Consider the following 19,016-nt stretch of genomic DNA (forward strand, 5'->3'; position numbering starts at 1 on the left):
TGGAGGCTCTGGTGTTTATTGACCTTATTCATCAATGCGGAAGTGCGCTCGTTTTTGTGATTGTTTTAGAACTTCCGATTTAGTCGCCTATGGGAGAAATGACTAGGAATAATAAACGTCAGAAAACGGTCAAACTACTTAGTCAACAAACAAGTGTTTGCATGACTATACAGACAAAGTAGAATAATATAATAAGATTAAAGCTGCAAGCAGCGATGACAGGGACCTTGCACCAGGGCTCACCGCCGCCCGGTGGCCTCAGGATGACAAGAGTCATAACAATAATTTAAGCCGATATATATAAAGAACCTGAGAAAATCACAGATTTATGCCAAACTTCCTCCTGTCAGCAGGTGGCGCTATAACTGTGACTCAAGATTGGCATGTAGATGTCTTCAGGAGAGGCATTTCATCTAACCTGTGGATTTTCAGGTAGATTGGACATTGTTTGGCTGAGTTATAAGTAATTTCCTGTTGCCTGTTGAGAGGCCGCTGTATACCTTTTTGAGATCTCAAATTTCTCTCGCGAGTGCCCTCTGCACCTGCTGTTCTCACGTAAACCCACCAGAGGCCGCTGTTGACTGACTGAAGGACTGACTGACTGACCCAGCCACCTCCTTCCCTAAACCCAACCAACAATTTTTCAAAAGCAATCCAAAAAAAGTAAAGCCCTCGTCTGATTTTTACCATGTTTTCAGATTTTACCACATTCTCACCCTGTTATTTACTTGTTGATTTTATTTATTGGGTTCTGGTTTAGGTTTACCCACTTTTTGAAACCGTTCTTCACCTGAATCGAATCCCGTTGTCGTGGTCAACTCCTTTCTGCGTCTCAAGTCGGTGGACGTACAGTACATGACGAGCTAACGGCACAACCTGGTTACAGCAGTAAAGCTGTCCAATTGAAGGTAAACGGTCAGCTGGTCAAGCGTGAAAAGGAATGGCGTCATACCGCCCCGTAGCGTTCCGTTTAAAAAATGAAATGCAGCCATACCTACCTCTGGCTACATAATTTGCGGCCTCCAGAACAGTGGCGTAGCGGATAGGGCCGCAGGGCATGCACTGCGGGGGGGCCCCGCGTGATTAGGGGGCCCCGCGTCGTCACGATTTTCAATAATTTTAAATCCGGCAACCGCAATAATCAAACTCTTGGGAACAACTGTGGTCGGAATCAAAGTTCAGAGGTCTGTGTTCACTGAACACCTCTGAAGCGGTGGACTACTTTTCTGATTGCTTTACTTGATTTCAACTATCCTCGACGCTCACACCGGAGAAGACGCGCCGCGCTGTTTCTCGCCGCCGGCTCTCATTAAAAATGAATGACTTCTGGCTACTTTGACGCTCTCGCCACTTTCGGTTTGTGTTCGCTCCTCAGTTTGTGAAGGCTTCCCCGCATTGTCGCTCCACCCCGCCCCCCTTCCCCGTTCCTCAATTTGTGATCGCTTCCCCGTGTTGCCCCATCCCCCCCACACACCTCAGGGGGCCCTGTCAGTGATCCCTGCAGGGGGGCCTTCGCGTTTTGCGCTACGCCACTGCTCCAGAAAAGTATATAGGGCTACGTTTTCAAAATGAGCCTATGGTGTGCTTCTCACTAAGGGCTGTTTATGCTAATGAGGAAGAGATGGTCACTAATAGGTGGGGCTTTTTCCCCCTGACGACACGCACAATGGGAGAATGTCAATCGAAAGTGTTTCAGCAGGCTGTTTTTATCAAGGGTGATTATAAAAAACTAAATGAATTGATCTTCACCGTTAGAAGCTGGTTATGATTGCACAATGTTGCCACACAACCCTTATTAAAGCGCTTTCCTCCTTTAATTTGAGCATCTACTGTACATGTGAGAAAGTGCGGTTGGCTCTCATTCTGTCTTGACACTTCACAAAATATACTTTTACCTCGCAGATGCAAAAAAGTTGTTACCAAAATGTGTTTGTGGTCTAGTTTATCTTCGATCGAACCAAATAAAACCTTCTGAGAGGTTTCGTTTGCCGTTTACAGCCCATTGAATGTCACCAATGAAGTTGCAATGTGCGCTGTTTTACATACGTTTCATTTTGCATTTAAACTTTTACATACTTTTACATACAAAAGATTGCTATGCAAACAGGTTACTAACTATCAGGTTTCCCGGGCATGAGCTTCACCGATCTGCCTCGTGTCGGGATATCCCCACATTTTGCATTTGCTGCGCATTTTGACGTACACGGCTTCCTGTGTGTGAAGTGTGTGAGGCTGAAACATGCTGCTTCAGCTTATGATTCACCGGCTCTCTGCATTTGTGTTTGCTACGGTTTATTCTTCCTTCTGTAAATTCTTGTCTCTCAGCACGTTGAGAAACTCAGACGGATGGCGTGGGGCAGCTGCCCTGTTGTTAATACAGAAATATGTGAAGTGTCGGGACATTGTCTGGGTTATAACCCTTGAGTAATTGAGTAAGGAGTCGCATCCCTGCAGTTTGTTATTTAAACATGGATTTGAAAACGAAGTGACAAGCGGCTGTAGTCATCTCATATAGAAATGTGATACATGTAAATATATGCAGACTACATATTTCACATACAAGCTCATATTTGGATATCATATACAGTTGAAGTCATAATTATTAGCCTCCCTTTGATTTTTTTCTTTTTTAAATATTTCCCAAATTATGATTAACAGAGCAAGGAAAGTTTCACAGTATGTCTGATAATATTTTTTCTTCTGGAGAAAGTCTTATTTGGTTTATTTCAGCTTGAATAAAAGCAGTTTTTAATTTTTTAAACACCATTTTAAGGACAAAATTATTAGCCCTTTAAGCTATTTTTTTTTTATCAAACCATCGTTATACAATAACTTGCCTAATTACCCTAATTAACCTAGTTAAGCCTTTAAACGTCACTTTAAGCTGAATAGAAGTGTCTTCAAAAATATCTAGTCAAATATTATGTACTGTCATCATGGCAAAGATAAAGTAAATCAGTTATTAGAGATGAGTTATTTCAACTATTATGTTTAGAAATGTGCTGAAAAAATGTTATCCTTAAATAGAAACTGGGGAAAGTTGGGGACACCAGTTTCAAAATATTGCAAAAATTGCTGCTTATATTTTTGTTTCAACCATTGTAATTACGAATATGTTTATATATGATAAGTAAAAAGTATACATATTGCCATATGTATATGAACACATTTATAAAATAATATTTTCAAACATATATGTACATATTTGTAATTCATTCATTCATTTTCCTTCGGCTTTGTCCTTTTATTAATCAGGGGTCGCCACAGTGGAACAATTTAGCTTACCCTATTCACCTATAGCGCTTGTCTTTGGACTTTCGAACCTGCGAGCTTCTTGCTGTGAGGCAACCAACACAGGCTCATTCTGAAAACGTACGTTTCTGGAGACCGCAAATTATGTAGCCGGAGGTACGTATGGCTGCATTTCATTTTTTTATGCGAACGATACGGGGCGGTGGGATGTCGTTCCTTTTCGCTCTTACCGGCTGACCGCTTACCTTCGTGTGGAGGGCTTTCCTGCTGCAGTTAGATTGTCTAGGTAGCTCGTTGTGTACGTCGGCGTACTTGAGACGCAGAGAGGAATCGACCCGGATGACGACCGGGTTCGAGACTGGGGAAATCAGGTAAGACAAAAACAGAATCCAAAAAATAAAATGAATGAGTGAACAACAGGATGAGAATGTGGTAAAATCAAAAAACGTGGTAAAAATCAGACGAGAGCTTTTCTTTTTCTCGACGGCTTTTGTAAATCGTCGGCTGAGTTTAGGGAAGTATGCGGGCGGGCGGGTCAATCGTTAAAATTGATTGGGTTTAGCGAAGGTGGAGGGTGAGTTGGTTGATTGGCTGGTCGCCCAGTCAATCATTCAGTCAGTTGACAGCGGCCTCTGGTGGGTTCACGCGAGAACAGCGCGGGTGCGAGAGGCATTTGAGATGCGAAAAAGCCTCTTGTGAATTCACGAAAACAAAAACTGCAAAACTACATACCTCCCATGCCGTATTTCGCGGTCTCCAGAAACGTCCACGGGACTACGTTTTCAGAATGAACCTGAGTTGAAGGCAACTGTGATACCCATTGCGCCACCGCACTGCTATTTGTAATTTTGTTTTTAAATTTGTAGCATACTATATGTGACATATTCATTTTCCTTCGGATTAGTCTCTTATTTATCAGGGTTTGCCACAGTGGAACGAACCACCAACTACTCCAGCATATGTTTTACGCAGTTGATGCCCTTCCAGCTGCAACCCAGTACTGGGAGACACCCATACACCTTTACATTCACACACACACTCATACACTACGGCCAAAGTAGTTCAATTCACCTGTAGCGCGTGCAATGTGTTTACACTGTGGGAAACCCACACGAACATGGGGAGAACATCCACACAGAACTGGCCCAGCTGGGACTCGAACCAGAGACCTTCTTGCGGTGAGGCGACAGTGCTAACCACTGAGCCACTGTGCGGCCTTATGTATAGAGGGATGTGCTGTGTGCTTCTTGGCTAATAAAACTGACTCTCTCAGTGAAAGATGGCTTCTCATTTTATATGCAAGATTAAAGTAAGTCAGCATAAAGCCATTTGATTAAATCACTGCATCCTAATGGCTTGCCAAAAAATCAGATCAGTCAATGGGAACCAGATGGGAATCTGGTGTGCAGGTTTTTCTTAAAGGGATAGCTCACCCAAAAATGAAGATTACCTCAGCATTTACTCCCCCACATGTGTTTTAACCCTTTGAGTTGAACTAGGCATGGGACGATAACCGTTTTTAAGGTTTACCGTGGTTTGGAACAGTCAAGTTTTTAAAACTACCAAAATGTTCAGCTATACCGTTCCTAAGGTATGTGTAGGATTTTTTATTCACGTTTTTTTTTGTTTGATTATTAGGACAACAGTATCTCCAGCAGAAAATATAAACAAAAATGCAGTGTTAAATTGTAAAGAAATTGATGTTTTTGGAACAAATGAAAACAGCAGAAGTCAATAATTAATCTGAATTATTTAGCCTGACTTGTTTATTGTTCCAAAATATTATAAATGTTTCTCAAAATAAAACATATTGGGTTCGAAGCGGAATTTTGTCTTTTGTTTTTTACCCAGACATTAAAAAAGAACATATTTTAGAGCAGTAATCACAATATCGTGATATGTTTTATCCAAGTCATACCGTCAGAATCTTATACCGGCCCATGCCTATTTTCAACCATCATTCCTTAACGTTCTCGTGTGTAACAGAAGGAAAACAGGTTTTAAACAAGTAAATGGTGACTAAATGATCAGAGTTTTTATTTTTGGGTGAACTATTTTTTTAAAGGAATTTTATTGTGAGTTTTATTGTAAAATCAAAGAATAGCTTTCAGTAGTTAAGTGTCCATCCACATATTTTTATACACATTTTGTAACATCGCATTAAAATTCATTCATTCATTTTCTCTTTGGCTTTGTCATTAGGGGTTCCCACAGCGGAATGAACTGCCAAATTATCCAGAATGCGTTTTTACATAGTGGATGCCCTTCCAGCTGCAACCCAGTACTGCGAAACACCCATACACACTCATTCACACACATACACAAAAACAATTTGGTTTATTCAATTCACCTATAGCGCATGTGTTTGGACTGTGGGGTAAACCGGAGCACCCAGAGGAAACCCACACGGTGACAACAAGCAAATTCCACACAGAAATGCCAACTGAACCAGCCGGGGCTCAAACCAACGAACTTAAATCAGTGATCGCGCTACCCACTGCGACACTGTGATGGCCTGGCAAAAAAGCATTCTTAATGGAAATGCCAAGATGTGCATATATTTTCAAAATGTAAATAAAAAATGTGCAAGTGTAATAAACTTTTAGGACATCTGAAATTGTTTTACTAGAAATTTAAATGTAAGGAAATTTCTGTAATTTAATATCCATTATTTTACGGTACATTTTTGTAATTTTACGGCTGTTATTTAACTTTTTTTCCGGCACCAAAGCTGCCGGAAATAAACCATAAAATTATTATTTTTTTACATAATTAAAGTCTATTCAAGTCCACTGTTTAAAAAATAACAATAATAGTCTACTAATATCATAGGTGGGCAAACTACGGCCCGTGTCGGTTTTAAAATGCTGCTTCTGAGTAACGGTTTGGTTTCAGAATTAGTCAATTATTGATGCAATACACGTGAACGCCATTTGATGGCAGTATTGCATGCGGTACAGTTAGTGCAACCAGTAGAATTAGAACACACTCACGGATATTAAAATGCACTCGACTGTTAATGACTGAAATGAGTCAGGCAAAAAAAAGAAAAGAAAAATTGACTCTGAATGTTGTGTTTTTAAGGAAGAATGGACAACAAAATACTTCTTTACCAATATCGGACAGAAAGTGGTAGGTCTAATATGCCAAGAAAGTATTGCTGTTTTTAAAGAGTACAACCTAAAGGATGATTTATACTTCTGTGTCAAACGCACGTGTATGCTATGGCGTTGACGCATAGCCCTATGCCGTGGTCGTCGGCGTCGCTGACGTGCATCTCTCAAAAAATGTAACTAAACGTCGCAACGACGTGTAGCGCAAACTCTGTGATTGGTCGAGTCTGGGCGGGACAGAGAGCCGCGCGAATGGCGCGAGCCTGATGCAGCGATTGTTTACAAGTGTGGAGTCCCGTGAAGGAGCTTCGGATGGAAAGTTTTGATTTGTGTTTACCTCATAGTTAAAGTTGTTGCATGTCCGCCGGTTCCGGTTTGAGCGACTTGTACATTCAGGAAGTGTTCTGGAAAAGCAAAACATCAGCGAAGAAACTCGACACAGAGGAGCATTAACACCTCACTGCCAACTAGCGTTTCGGAAGTGTTAATGCAGACTAACAGAGACAGCGCGCAGAAGTATAAATTCACAGCCACGTGCGTTGCCTGCGCCGTGAGTTACGCCGGTCACTTGACGCAGAAGTATAAACCAGGCTTAAGTGACTGATCACACTGAACACGCATTTACGTTCCTAAAACACGAGGTGCAGTGCACTGCCTTTTTGTTGACAAGAAAAAAAGGAGTGCGGTGCGTATTTTTATGTCGTCAGGCAACGACTGAATCAGCTAAGTTAGGTATTTTGCGAGAGTGTTGCTGCTGATATTATATAACTTTATTTTCAGGCTCATTGTTCACATTCACCCCTTTCACACAGTGATACCGGTAAATATCCGCAAAATTTACGGAACGACTTTAACGGTAGATTCAAAAAAGCGCTGTACACACAGGCGAGTACGTTATGGAATTTTTCCGGAAAAGACCGTTCACACATCCATTCCAAAATACAGTTAAATTCTGACAGCATCAACCAGAAATTATCTGTAAACGGCTGCGCTTGTGTTTGTAAACATTTGACTACATTACAAACTCTGTGGATGGATCAGTATTGTGAACAACTCGATGGAAACACTTTCACATGTCGAGATGTACATGATATGTGTGTGCTGGCCAGGGCCGGAGCAAGCTGAACTGCCGCTCTAGGCAGAGGACGGTCACGCCGCCCTCAACCCCAATGTGAAAACGAAAGTGACCGATTATGAAAATGAAGTGACGTGTCGCGGGCCTCTATTCTGCCGCTCTATGCGCGGATATAACTGAGGACGCACGGGTGTTGCGGACCTCTATTCTGCCGCCCTATGCGCGTATATAACTGAGGACACGAGGGTGCTGATGGAGGTGTCGCCTATGCGCGAATATATCCGAGGACGCGGGTGGTGAGGGAGGTGTCGCAGATGCTGCCCTCTCTATACTGCCCCCCTAGGCGGCCGTGCCGGCCCTGGTGCTGATGCTTACCGGCTGCTTCGCGGGCACACGCAACTAGAAGCAGAGCTTAAAGGTAAACAAACAACAGCTTTTCATAAGCATCTTATCGATAAGTATTTACACAGTTGGCATTAAGAAGGAGCATAGAAACGTGATCTGACTAACATCCAGCAGCTAAATGTTTCTGGAAAAAAAATTCAAAGGCTTTTATTTTCATAAACCGCGCGGACGTAAATGCGTCTTGAGTGTTCTGATTGGCTAAAGTAGACGTCTCACGTCAGCACGCTCTAGACGTGCACGTGCTCTTTCCGGCAATCTTCCTTCTGAGTTCACACAGCGCAGCATTCCGGCAAATTGCTGGTAATGTTACAACTTCTCTTTTCGGAAAATAGCCAGAATGAATTTAGCCGTGTTTTCAAAAAGGACCTGTTCACACATTTCCGGAAAATTGCCGGTAATTTTTCAGTAAGGTCTGTATGCGTGAAAGGGGCTATTAACACACTCTTAATAACATCACTTTGATTAAGAATGTCTAAGATTCTTCTTCTGTTTTATCTCACAGTTTTATAATGATTGATATAAGCATATTAATACAAGCTCAAATAAGATTGTTGTGAATTTGACTCAAATTATACAACAATAATAATAATAAATAATAATAATAAATAATAATATAACTGCTGGTTAAATGTGTTAATTTTTGTCATAGAATATATTTCCCATGCACACTTCCACTTTAAAAAGTCCTTTTATCAAAGATTTGTGATTTTATCAAGTTGTATGATGATTGATCTGTATATTCTTAAAGCAGTGCACATTAGATTATTGTAAATTTGACTTTAAGAATTATTTTTAATGTGTTAATATGAGATTTGTTCTATCAGACAATATCTTTTCTATTCTCCACTGTAAAATTTCTTACAGTATTATTATTATTATATTTTATGAGGGATTATTGTATTGTTTTATGACTGATAATATAAATAGCAGTGCAAATTCATTTTGTAAATTTGACCCAATAATAACTATTTTAATAAATCAGTTTTGTGTCAGTGTAACATGTTTCTGTCCGATATTACATGTTCTACGCATACGGCCACTATAAATAAAAGTTATTTTTTGAAGGATTCGACATGTGGCCCTCGGGTCTAAATAGTTTGCTCACTACTGACTCATATTAACCTTTATTTTACATCTACAGAATCGTGAGAAAATCCTGATCTTTATTTTAAGAGGAAAAACAATCATAATTCTCCTTTTAGCCAGAATCGTGCAGCTCTAGTTTTATGCGATATTAGTTTTGCACGTAAGTCACATCTTTGGAAGCATAGCTAGTGATATCCACTGATAATCATGAGCTGTTAACCCTTGGAAGGATTGAGCCAGTGAGCTGAACTCAAAACCAGATAAAATTATGAATGATGAACTGGTTGAACTGATTCACTGAGAACATCTGAGTCTAATGTTTGAACGGATGATTCATTAATGCACCACTGTTACACCATGTTTTCAATGAGTGAACACTACGCTGTCAAATTCCTCCTGAAGACTTGGAATATGGTGCATTACATTTTAGTACTTTTTTTTTTTCGGGTCATGTGAGCTTTGTACTACGTTTTTAGTATCCTGCACTTTGGCCGTAAGATTGCATCGTATGTCTTGGGAGATAATTTCTGGCGTAGTCTGCAGATTTTGAAGTGTTTTGTGGACTATGTCCCGCACTCACCAACACATGCGTCCGGCCCGCAACATGATCTCCCTGCTTGCTTTTTAAACGAATCTCCCATGTTGCCTAATAAACAATTTATGGCATCAGCTCTTAGCGCTAATGAGGCCCATTCATTTTTAAACTTCCCTTGCACTTTCATGTTCCCAAACCCAATAGAGTCTAGCATAAATCCATCTGGCTAGAACTGTAAACAGTGTGTGTGTGTGTGTGTGTACTGGTTTTGGTGGTTTACGAAGACATTTTTTTGTATATACCCAGCAAACACACAACACCATTAGATGTTAATATTAGGTTAGATTTAGATCATGACGTCAGGTGATCAAAATTCAATGTCTAGCCAGCGTCTTAAGGACAACGTTATTTTGACGTCTAATAACGAAATTACACTGATATTTGGTTAATTTTATTTTGTGTTGGAAAGTGACCAAAATCCAACATCTGATACATGTCATAGTTGTAACGTCCACACAACGTCAAGGTGTAACATGATTAGACGTTGATATTTGGTTGATTTTAGGTTGGACATTGACGTCAATCCGATTTTCATTTCCGACCTTGGGGTACAACGTTAATATGATGTCATGTTGACGTCCTGTGCCTGCAGGGTATGATCTACAGTAGTTGTATTAGGTTTATGAAGACATGCCATGTCCTCGTAAAACAAATGCTTAAAAATAATACCTAACGTTGCCTTTTGACATTTCAATGTTTGCCACAGGTTTGTGAACTGGTTTTGGTGGTTTACGAAGACATTTTTTTGTATATACCCAGCAAACACACACCACCATTAGACGTTAATATTAGGTTAGATTTAGATCATGACGTCAGGTGATCAAAATTCAATGTCTAGCCAGCGTCTTAAGGACAACGTTATTTTGACGTCTAATAATGAAATTACATTGATATTTGGTTGATTTTAGGTTGTGTTGGAAAGTGACCAAAATCCAACGTCTGATAGATGTCATAGTGGTAACGTCCACACAACGTCAAGGTGTAACATGATTAGACGTTGATATTTGGTTGATTTTAGGTTGGACATTGACGTCAATCCGATTTTCATTTCCGACCTTGGGGTACAACGTTAATATGATGTCATGTTGACGTCCTGTGCTTGCAGGGTATGATCTACAGTAGTTGTATTAGGTTTATGAAGACATGCCTGATGTCCTCGTAAAACAAATGCTTAAAAATAATACCTAACGTTGCCTTTTGACATTTCAATGTTTGCCACGGGTTTGTGTACTGGTTTTGGTGGTTTACAAAGACGTTGTTTTGTATTTACCCAGCAAACACACAACATTGTAAGACGTTAATATTAGGTTAGATTAAGATTATCAAGTCAGATGACTAAAATTCAATGTCTAGCCAGCGTCTAATGACAAGGTTGTTTTGACGTCCAATAACGACATCAAATTACGTTGATATTTGGTTGATTTTTGGTTGTGTTGGAAAGTGACCAAAACCGTCTGATAGAAGTCATAGTGGTAATCGTCCACACAACGTCAAGGTGTAACATGATTAGATGTTGATATTTGGTTGATTTTAGGTTGGACATTGACGTCGCCCTGATGTTGGGTTCTGACGTCAACCCAATTTTCATTTCCGACACTGGGATACAATGTTAATATGATGTCATGTTGACGTCCTGTGCCTGCAGGGTAGACATGGGTATGATCTACAGTAGTTGTATTGGGTTTATGAAGACATGCCTTAAAAACCAAACCTAATGTCTTTTGACATTTCAATGTTTGCCACAGGTTTGTGTACTAGTTTTGGTGGTTTACAAAGACATTTTTTGTATATACCCAGCAGCAAAAACACAACATTGTAAGATGTTAACATTAGGTTAGATTCAAATCATGACGTCAGGTGACCAAAATTCAATGTCTAGCTAGCGTCTGATGACAACGTTGTTTTGACGTTGAATAACGACATCCAATTACGTTGATATTTGGTTGATTTTAGGTTGTGTTGGAAAGTGACCAAAACCAAACGTCTGATAGATGTCATAGTGGTAACGTCCACACAACGTCAAAGTGTAACATTATTAGACATTGATATTTGGTTGATTTTAGGTTGGACATTGACGTCACTGTGACGTTGGGTTCTGACGTCAACTCGATTTTCATTTCCGACCTTGGGGTACAACGTCAATATGATGTCCTGTGCTTGCAGGGTATGATCTACAGTAGATGTATTGGGTTTATAAAGACATGCCTGATGTCCTTGCAATACAAATGCTTAAAAATCATACTTAATGTTGTCTTTTGACATTTCAATGTTTGCCACAAGTTTGTGTACTAGTTTTGGTGGTTTACGAAAACATTTTTTTGTATATACCCAGCAAACACACAACATCGTAAGACGTTAATATTAGGTTAGATTTAGATTATGACGTCAGGTGATCAAAATTCAACATCTATCCGGTGTCTAACGACGTTATTTTGGTGTCCAATAACGACGTCAAATTACATTGATATTTGGTTGATTTTAGGTTGTGTTGGAAAGTGACCAAAACCAAACGTCTGATAGATGTCATAGTGGTAACGTTCACACAACGTCAAGGTGTAACATGATTAGACATTGATATTTGGTTGATTTTAGGTTGGACATTGACGTCACTGTGACGTTGGGTTCTGACGTCAACTCGATTTTCATTTCCGACCTTGGGGTACAACGTCAATATGATGTCCTGTGCTTGCAGGGTATGATCTACAGTAGTTGTATTGGGTTTATGAAGACATGCCTGATGTCCTTGAAATACAAATGCTTAAAAATCATACTTAATGTTGTCTTTTGACATTTTAATGTTTGCCACAGGTTTATGTACTGGTTTTGGTGGTTTACGAAGACATTTTATTGTATATACCCAGCAAACACACAACATCGTAAGACGTTAATATTAGGTTAGATTTAGATTATGACGTCAGGTGATCAAAATTCAATGTCTATCCAGTGTCTAACAACGTTTTTTTTTTTTATGTCCAATAACGATGTCAAATTACGTTGATATTTGGTTGATTTTAGGTTGTGTTGGAAAGTGACCAAAACCAAACGTCTGATAGATGTCATAGTGGTAACGTTCACACAACGTCAAAGTGTAACATTATCAGACATTGATATTTGGTTGATTTTAGGTTGGACATTGACGTCGCCCTGACGTTGGGTTCGGCATTGGGGTACAACGTCAATATAATGTCATGTTGACGTCCTGTGCCTGCAGGGTAGACATGGATATGATCTACAGTAGTTGTATTGGGTTTATGAAGACATGCCTGATGTCCTTGTAATAAAAAATCATACTTAACGTTGTCTTTTGAAATTTCAATGTTGGCCACAGGTTTCCTGTGAGGCTTGGGTTTAGGGGTGGGGCTAAATAAGTGTTTTATACTATATAAAATGTATTAGAGCTATATAGAGTCCTGGTAAACCACAAAGACCCATATGTGTGTGTATGTGTGAGCAAAAATCAAGGTGTTGACTGTGTGCCGAGTGGCCGAACTCATGCTGATTTGACCTTTGATGAAACTCTTATGTCCATTATCCACTGGACCGGACAATTTTTTAACCTTACTTAAACCAAAACACCGAACAACCGGGCCGTCTGAAGAGCCGCCAAAGGAATATCTTGCAGACATTAACCTTTGAGTCTGTCTTAACAGCACTTATACACACAGAGGTCATCGACTCAGATAGTGTCGGAATGATTCACATTCTCAACACGTGCACCTCAAACTAAATTACAAGAGTACTTATCTTTAGTTTATTTACGTGTTGAAAGATCACCAGACAGTTTAGATGAATTGCATTATTCTCTAATAATTCAGTGGATCGGAGTTAACTATTCTCTTCTATGATTGCCTCAAAGTGAGATGTAGTATTTCAGATATTTGTCAGGTTTTATGTCTTCAAATTAACATGGTTTTGCTTACTAATAACTTCCACATCTCATCAAAGCCTTCTGTTGTGTTTTGATGTGTTTTTTGACTGTTGTAGCTGTGAAATAACTGAAAACCTTCAGCTTAGTGATATGGAGCTTTAATGCAGTCAAAATCTGCCGGAGCTACTTTAGCTGTGTGTTTATCTGACAATAACTGCACACCTTAGAGTGTTTATCACCAAATCAAAATCAAGCATTCGACAATCATGTATAATAGGCATTACTTACAATTAGCTATGTTTCCATCTGTTTTTATGTGCATTTTGCAACCTGGGCTCATTGTGAAAACGTAGTCGTTTCTGGAGACCGCGGAATACGTCCCGGCGGGTACTTACGGCTGCAGTTTTTGTTTTTGCGAATCCGCGAGAGGCCGCCGTTGTGCGCTTTTTCTCATCTCGAACGTCTCTCGCGAGCGTGGTTCGCGCCCGCGCTGTTCTCGCGTCAACCCGCCAGAGGCCGCTGTCCGACTGACCGGATGATTGACTGCGCGACCGGCCAATCGGCTGACCGCCCTCATCTTTCCCTCAACCCAACCAATTTCACCAATCGATCCGCCCGCCCGGTCGCTTCCCTGAACCCGAGCAACGGTTTACAAAAGCCGTCCAAAAAAATAAAAGCCCTGATTTTTATTTATTTATTTTTTTTATCCCACCGCGTTTTCGGATTTCGCCGCGTTCTCGCCCTGTCACGAAACTCGTTCACTTAATTTTTGGGATTCTGTTTTTGTCTTACCTGATTGCTGGAACTGCTCTCCCCCGGACTCGAAACCGATCACCATGGTCGACTCCTCTCCGCGTCTCTCGAGCCTGCCGACGTTACAAGGTGAGCTGAGTGGATATGCGCATAAAAAAACGATTGACAGAAACGCCATGATGCGCATTTTAAGATTTGAAAATGTGCTTAAAAACATATGCGCATAGCTGAGTTGGATAAACTTTTGATTATAAGCAAGGATGCGCATAAACTATGATGGTAGAACTTTTTACCGAACAAATTCCAGTATGTGCAATAAAAAGGTCATGTGATTTAGTTATAAGAGATCATGTGCTGATAAAAATGTGTGTGAATCGACAAACCAGTAGGCTGAGCACGTTATAAAACATCTGAAATGTTGTTTTGGTCATTCTAAAACATCTTAACCATTTCAGTATTAGTGTTATTATATTATTAATGACCTCCAGAATCAAGAGCATCTGTGCTCTGCGTTTCACGCCTTCAAATGCCACCGCGCGTTCATAGCAGTTTCGCCGTTTGCGAGCACCGCAGTGCTATGTTTTGATACAATAATGCAGCCCAAATAATACAAAATCTATCAACTTAAAATATCGGCCTAATTTTGTTATCGAATTGAAAACAGCAACATTAACAACAGCATTCAACAGCCGATATCAATATGGTCGCTGAAATACCCCACTCTAAAAAAATAATGTTTGTTGAATATACTTAATTAAAAAGAGCTGAAATATCAGAGCCAATAGCCTAGTGGTTAGTGTATCGACACGTAGCACTGAGGTGCTCACGGTGACCAGAGTTCGATTCCTGGCTCAAGGTCCTTTGCCCATCCTTCCGCTATCTCTGCTGCCCACACTTTCCTGTCTGTAAATCTCCACTGTCCTATCAATAAAAGTGAAAACCCCTAAAAAATAGTTATAAAAGAAGAGCTGAACTGACACAATTTAGTTATTTATTTTTTTTAGTTCAAGCCACTTTTGTGACAATTTGTTAAATCTAATAAGTTAACTTAACTCATTCATGACATTCTAACACAAATCGATTGTGGAACCCAGCATTCATATATATTACGATTCCTGCTTGGTGGACAACCAATAAACATTATTATTGGCTGAATTTCTACCATTCTATTATACTAGCTATGTGTTCATCTAAAGACGCAAATCAAATTCATGCGCAAAAAAGGAATGTCGCATAAAAGACGTGCGAATAAAGCAGCGTTTCTATTCATCCATGATAAACAAAATAATCACATTAACTGGCGCCAAATATCAAAAGTAAAAATGAAATTTGCTGCAGTTGGAGAAGCTGCGTCAATTACTTGCGCCTCAGAGGACAAATGCTGACATTGCAATTAACGCATGGTGGCGTTTAAATGCGTGAAACATGAAGCACAGACACTCTTGATTATGGAGGTCATTAATAATATAATAACACTAATACTAAAATGGTGAAGGCATTTTAGAATGATCAAAACAACATTTCAGATGTTTTACAGTGAGCTCAGCCTGCTGGTTTGTCCATTCACAAATAATACACAATATATCAGCTTAAAATATCGGCCTAATTTTGTTATCGAATCGATAACGTTAACATTAACGACAGCATTCATCAGCCGATATCAATCAATCTGGTCTCTGATGTACCCCACTCTAAAAAAATAATGTTTGTTGCTTGTTTAATATACTTGATTAAAAAGAGCTGAAACGTCGGAGCCAATAGCCAAGTAGTTAACCACTTTACATGCTTGCTACCTGCCACTGTTTTACTGGTATTTAGTAACTAATTTTAGTAAATTGAGTTGACTCAAACTTTTCTAGTCATCGCAACTTACATCAGATTAAAATATACAATTTTCATAACTTAAAAATATCGTTGAAACCTGATTAACTTATTAAATTAGGTTAAAGCAACACATAAACATTCGTTGTCATGACTTTTTGACGTGTAATTTTTTTACAGCGTGTGTAAAAATTGGCCATAAAATCGAAATAATGGATTAATAAAGTTCAGAGATCAATTCAAACTTTTCTGAAGTTGTTTACTGTATCAGTTTGCTTTTTGGTCTTGGAAATATGGAGTGAAATGAGAAAAACAGATTTATATTTTTCTCCTAATGTGTCGGCTACCAATATAAGAGATATCAGTTATCGGTATCGGGCCTCACGGCAAGAAGGTCGCTGGTTCGAGTCTCGGCCGGCTCAGTTGGCATTTCTGTGTGGAGTTTGCATGTTCTCCCCGTGTTGGCATGGGTTTCCTTCGGGTGCTCCGATTTCCCTCATAGTCTAAACACATGCACTATAGGCAAATTGATGAACTAAACTGGCCATAGTGTATGAGTGTGTGTGAATGTGAGAGCGTGTGGGTGTTTCCTAGTGCTGGGTTGCGGCTGAAACGGCATCCGCTGCATAGAACATATGCCAGATTAGTTGGTGGTTCATTCTGCTGTGGCAACCTATGTTAAATAAGAGACTAAGCCAAAGGAAAAATGAATGAACGAACGAACGAATTATCGGTATCAATCAAAAATTCCATATCGGTGCATCCCTGAATCTCTAATAAAATCTACTGCCTCAATAAAATCTATTGCAATCCACCATATACTGATATAAAATCCAAATAAAGCACTTCTCAGTTTAGGGACCTGCGTTGCACTGTGCCAGATGCAAGTGTATTGGTGTATTTCTCATATATTTGGTTGCTCAAGATAAAACCGCATGCTATTATTATCAGTAGCCATCTTCAAGCATCTGCATCCTTCCTTCCTTTTTGTGCCGCCCAGTTTCGGCTACTGAGATCTCTCGATTAGGCACATCATCTTCATCTGAAATGACATTAGAAAACAAGCCACTTAGACCAAGAACAATCAAAGCTCAGGGAAATATCATTCAGCTCAACAGGGAGGAAAGAGGAGGGTGCTTGAGGGTCAGACGAGGGTACGGTGAGTCTCCGTGGCTCCATCTGGCCTCATGGAGATGCTTTTATCTCCTTTTCTCACATTAGATTGGAAGTGCTTTTTCATTGGATATTGGATTTCTGCTTTAATGTCATTTATAGAGATATTTGCACGTGGAAATACACTCACTGGCCAATTTATTAGGTACACCAAATTTCTATTCAGCCAATCACATGGCAGCAACTCAACGCATTTAGGCATGTAGACATGGTCAAGACGATCTGCTGCAGATCAAACCAAGCATCAGAATGGGGAAGAAAGGTGATTTAATTGACTTTGAACGTAGCATGGTTGTTGGTGCCAGACGGGCTGATCTGAGTATTTCAGAAATTGCTGATCAACTAGGATTTTCACGCACAACCATCTCTAGGGTTTACAGAGAATGATCCAAAAAAGAGAAAATATCCAGTGAGCAAATGGGCGCAACTGAATTGCTGATGCCAGATGTTAGAGGAGAATGGCCAGACTGGTTCCAGCTAATAAGTAACTCAAATAACCACTCATTAAAACCGAGGTCTGCAGAAGAGCATCTCTGAACACACAACACGTCCAACCTTGAGGCGGAAGGGCTACAGCAGCAGAAGACCAGACAGAGTGGCACTCCTGTTAGCTAAGAACAGGAAACTGAGGCTACAATTCACACAGGCTCACCAAAATTGCACAATAGAAGATTGGAGAAATGTTGCCTGTCTCCATTTCTGCTGCAACATTCAGATGGTCGGGTCAGATTTTGACATCAAAAACATGAAAGCATGGATCCATCCTGATCCATATCAGTGGTTCAGGCTGGTGGTGGTGGTGTAATGGTGTGAGGGATGTTTTCTTGGCACACTTTGGGCCCATTAGCACCAATTGAACGAGTCAACGCCACAGCCTACCTGAGTATTGTTGCCGACCATGTCCATCCCTTTATGACCACAGTGTACTCATCTTCTGATGGCTACTTCCAGCACTATAACGCACCATGTCATAAAGCACGAATCATCTCAGACTGGTTTCCTGAACATGACAATGAGTTCACTGTACTCAAATGGCCTCCACAGTCACCAGATCTCAATCCAATAGAGCACCTTTGGGATGTGATGAAATGGGAGATTCACATCATGGATGTGCAGCCGACAAATCTGCAGCAACTGCGTGATGCTATCATGTCAATATGGAGCAAAATCTCTGAGGAATATTTCCAGTAGCTTGTTGAATCTATGCCACGAAGGATTAAGGCAGTTCTGAAGGCAAAAGTCGGTGTAAGGTGTACCTAATAAACTGGCCGGCGAGTGTATAGCTTTAAATATGGCCATATACAGTATGAACACATATTATTAGTTAATATATTTATACATATATATGTATATATTTGAAATTCCAATACGTAAATATTAAAATCATGTAGGCCAGGGGTGTCCAAACTCGGTCCTGGAGGGCCGCTGTCCTGCATAGTTTTGCTGCAACTTCCTTCAACACACCTCTCTGGAAGTTTCTAGTAAACCTAGAAAGAGCTTGATTAGCTGGTTCAGGTGTGTTTAATTGGGGTTGAAACTGAAATATGCAGGATTTGCCCTCCAGGACCGAGTTTGGACACTACTAATGTAGGCCTATGTATGTCATTTGCCTAAATTGCCATATATCAGATTTCTTTGTGGGTCTCGCTCCATTTAGGCGAACTCTCTCTGTAATTTGTTATCTTAATAGAATGCGGAGCCACCAAAAAAACAACGATCCGGTGGCGAAAAATGACAGTGTGTGATGGAAAGCTGTTTGCATATGTGGGTGAAGGCCATGTTCGTTTACATTGTGTTTGCTGTCATTCATCTTTTATTTATTCGACAAAACCACCAGCTATCCTCAAACGGTTGCTATGGAAACTGCATGTTTAG

General features: G+C 40.1%; 1 protein-coding gene and 1 long non-coding RNA gene across 3 annotated transcripts in view; one reads left to right on the top strand and one right to left on the bottom strand.

Moving 5' to 3' along the window:
* The window catches only part of cers1 (ceramide synthase 1), a 57,937-nt gene that overhangs the window by 1,906 nt on the left and 37,015 nt on the right, over positions 1-19,016 (top strand). The window lies entirely within an intron of this gene.
* Positions 16,835-19,016, bottom strand: part of LOC141380141 (uncharacterized) — a 9,169-nt gene continuing 6,987 nt past the window's right edge. The window contains exon 4 of the long non-coding RNA XR_012397657.1: positions 16,835-17,010. This is a non-coding gene — a long non-coding RNA (uncharacterized lncRNA). The remainder of the gene's footprint in view (positions 17,011-19,016) is intronic.

This window comes from Danio rerio, chromosome 22, assembly GCF_049306965.1.
Source record: "Danio rerio strain Tuebingen ecotype United States chromosome 22, GRCz12tu, whole genome shotgun sequence".
NCBI lineage: Eukaryota > Metazoa > Chordata > Actinopteri > Cypriniformes > Danionidae > Danio > Danio rerio.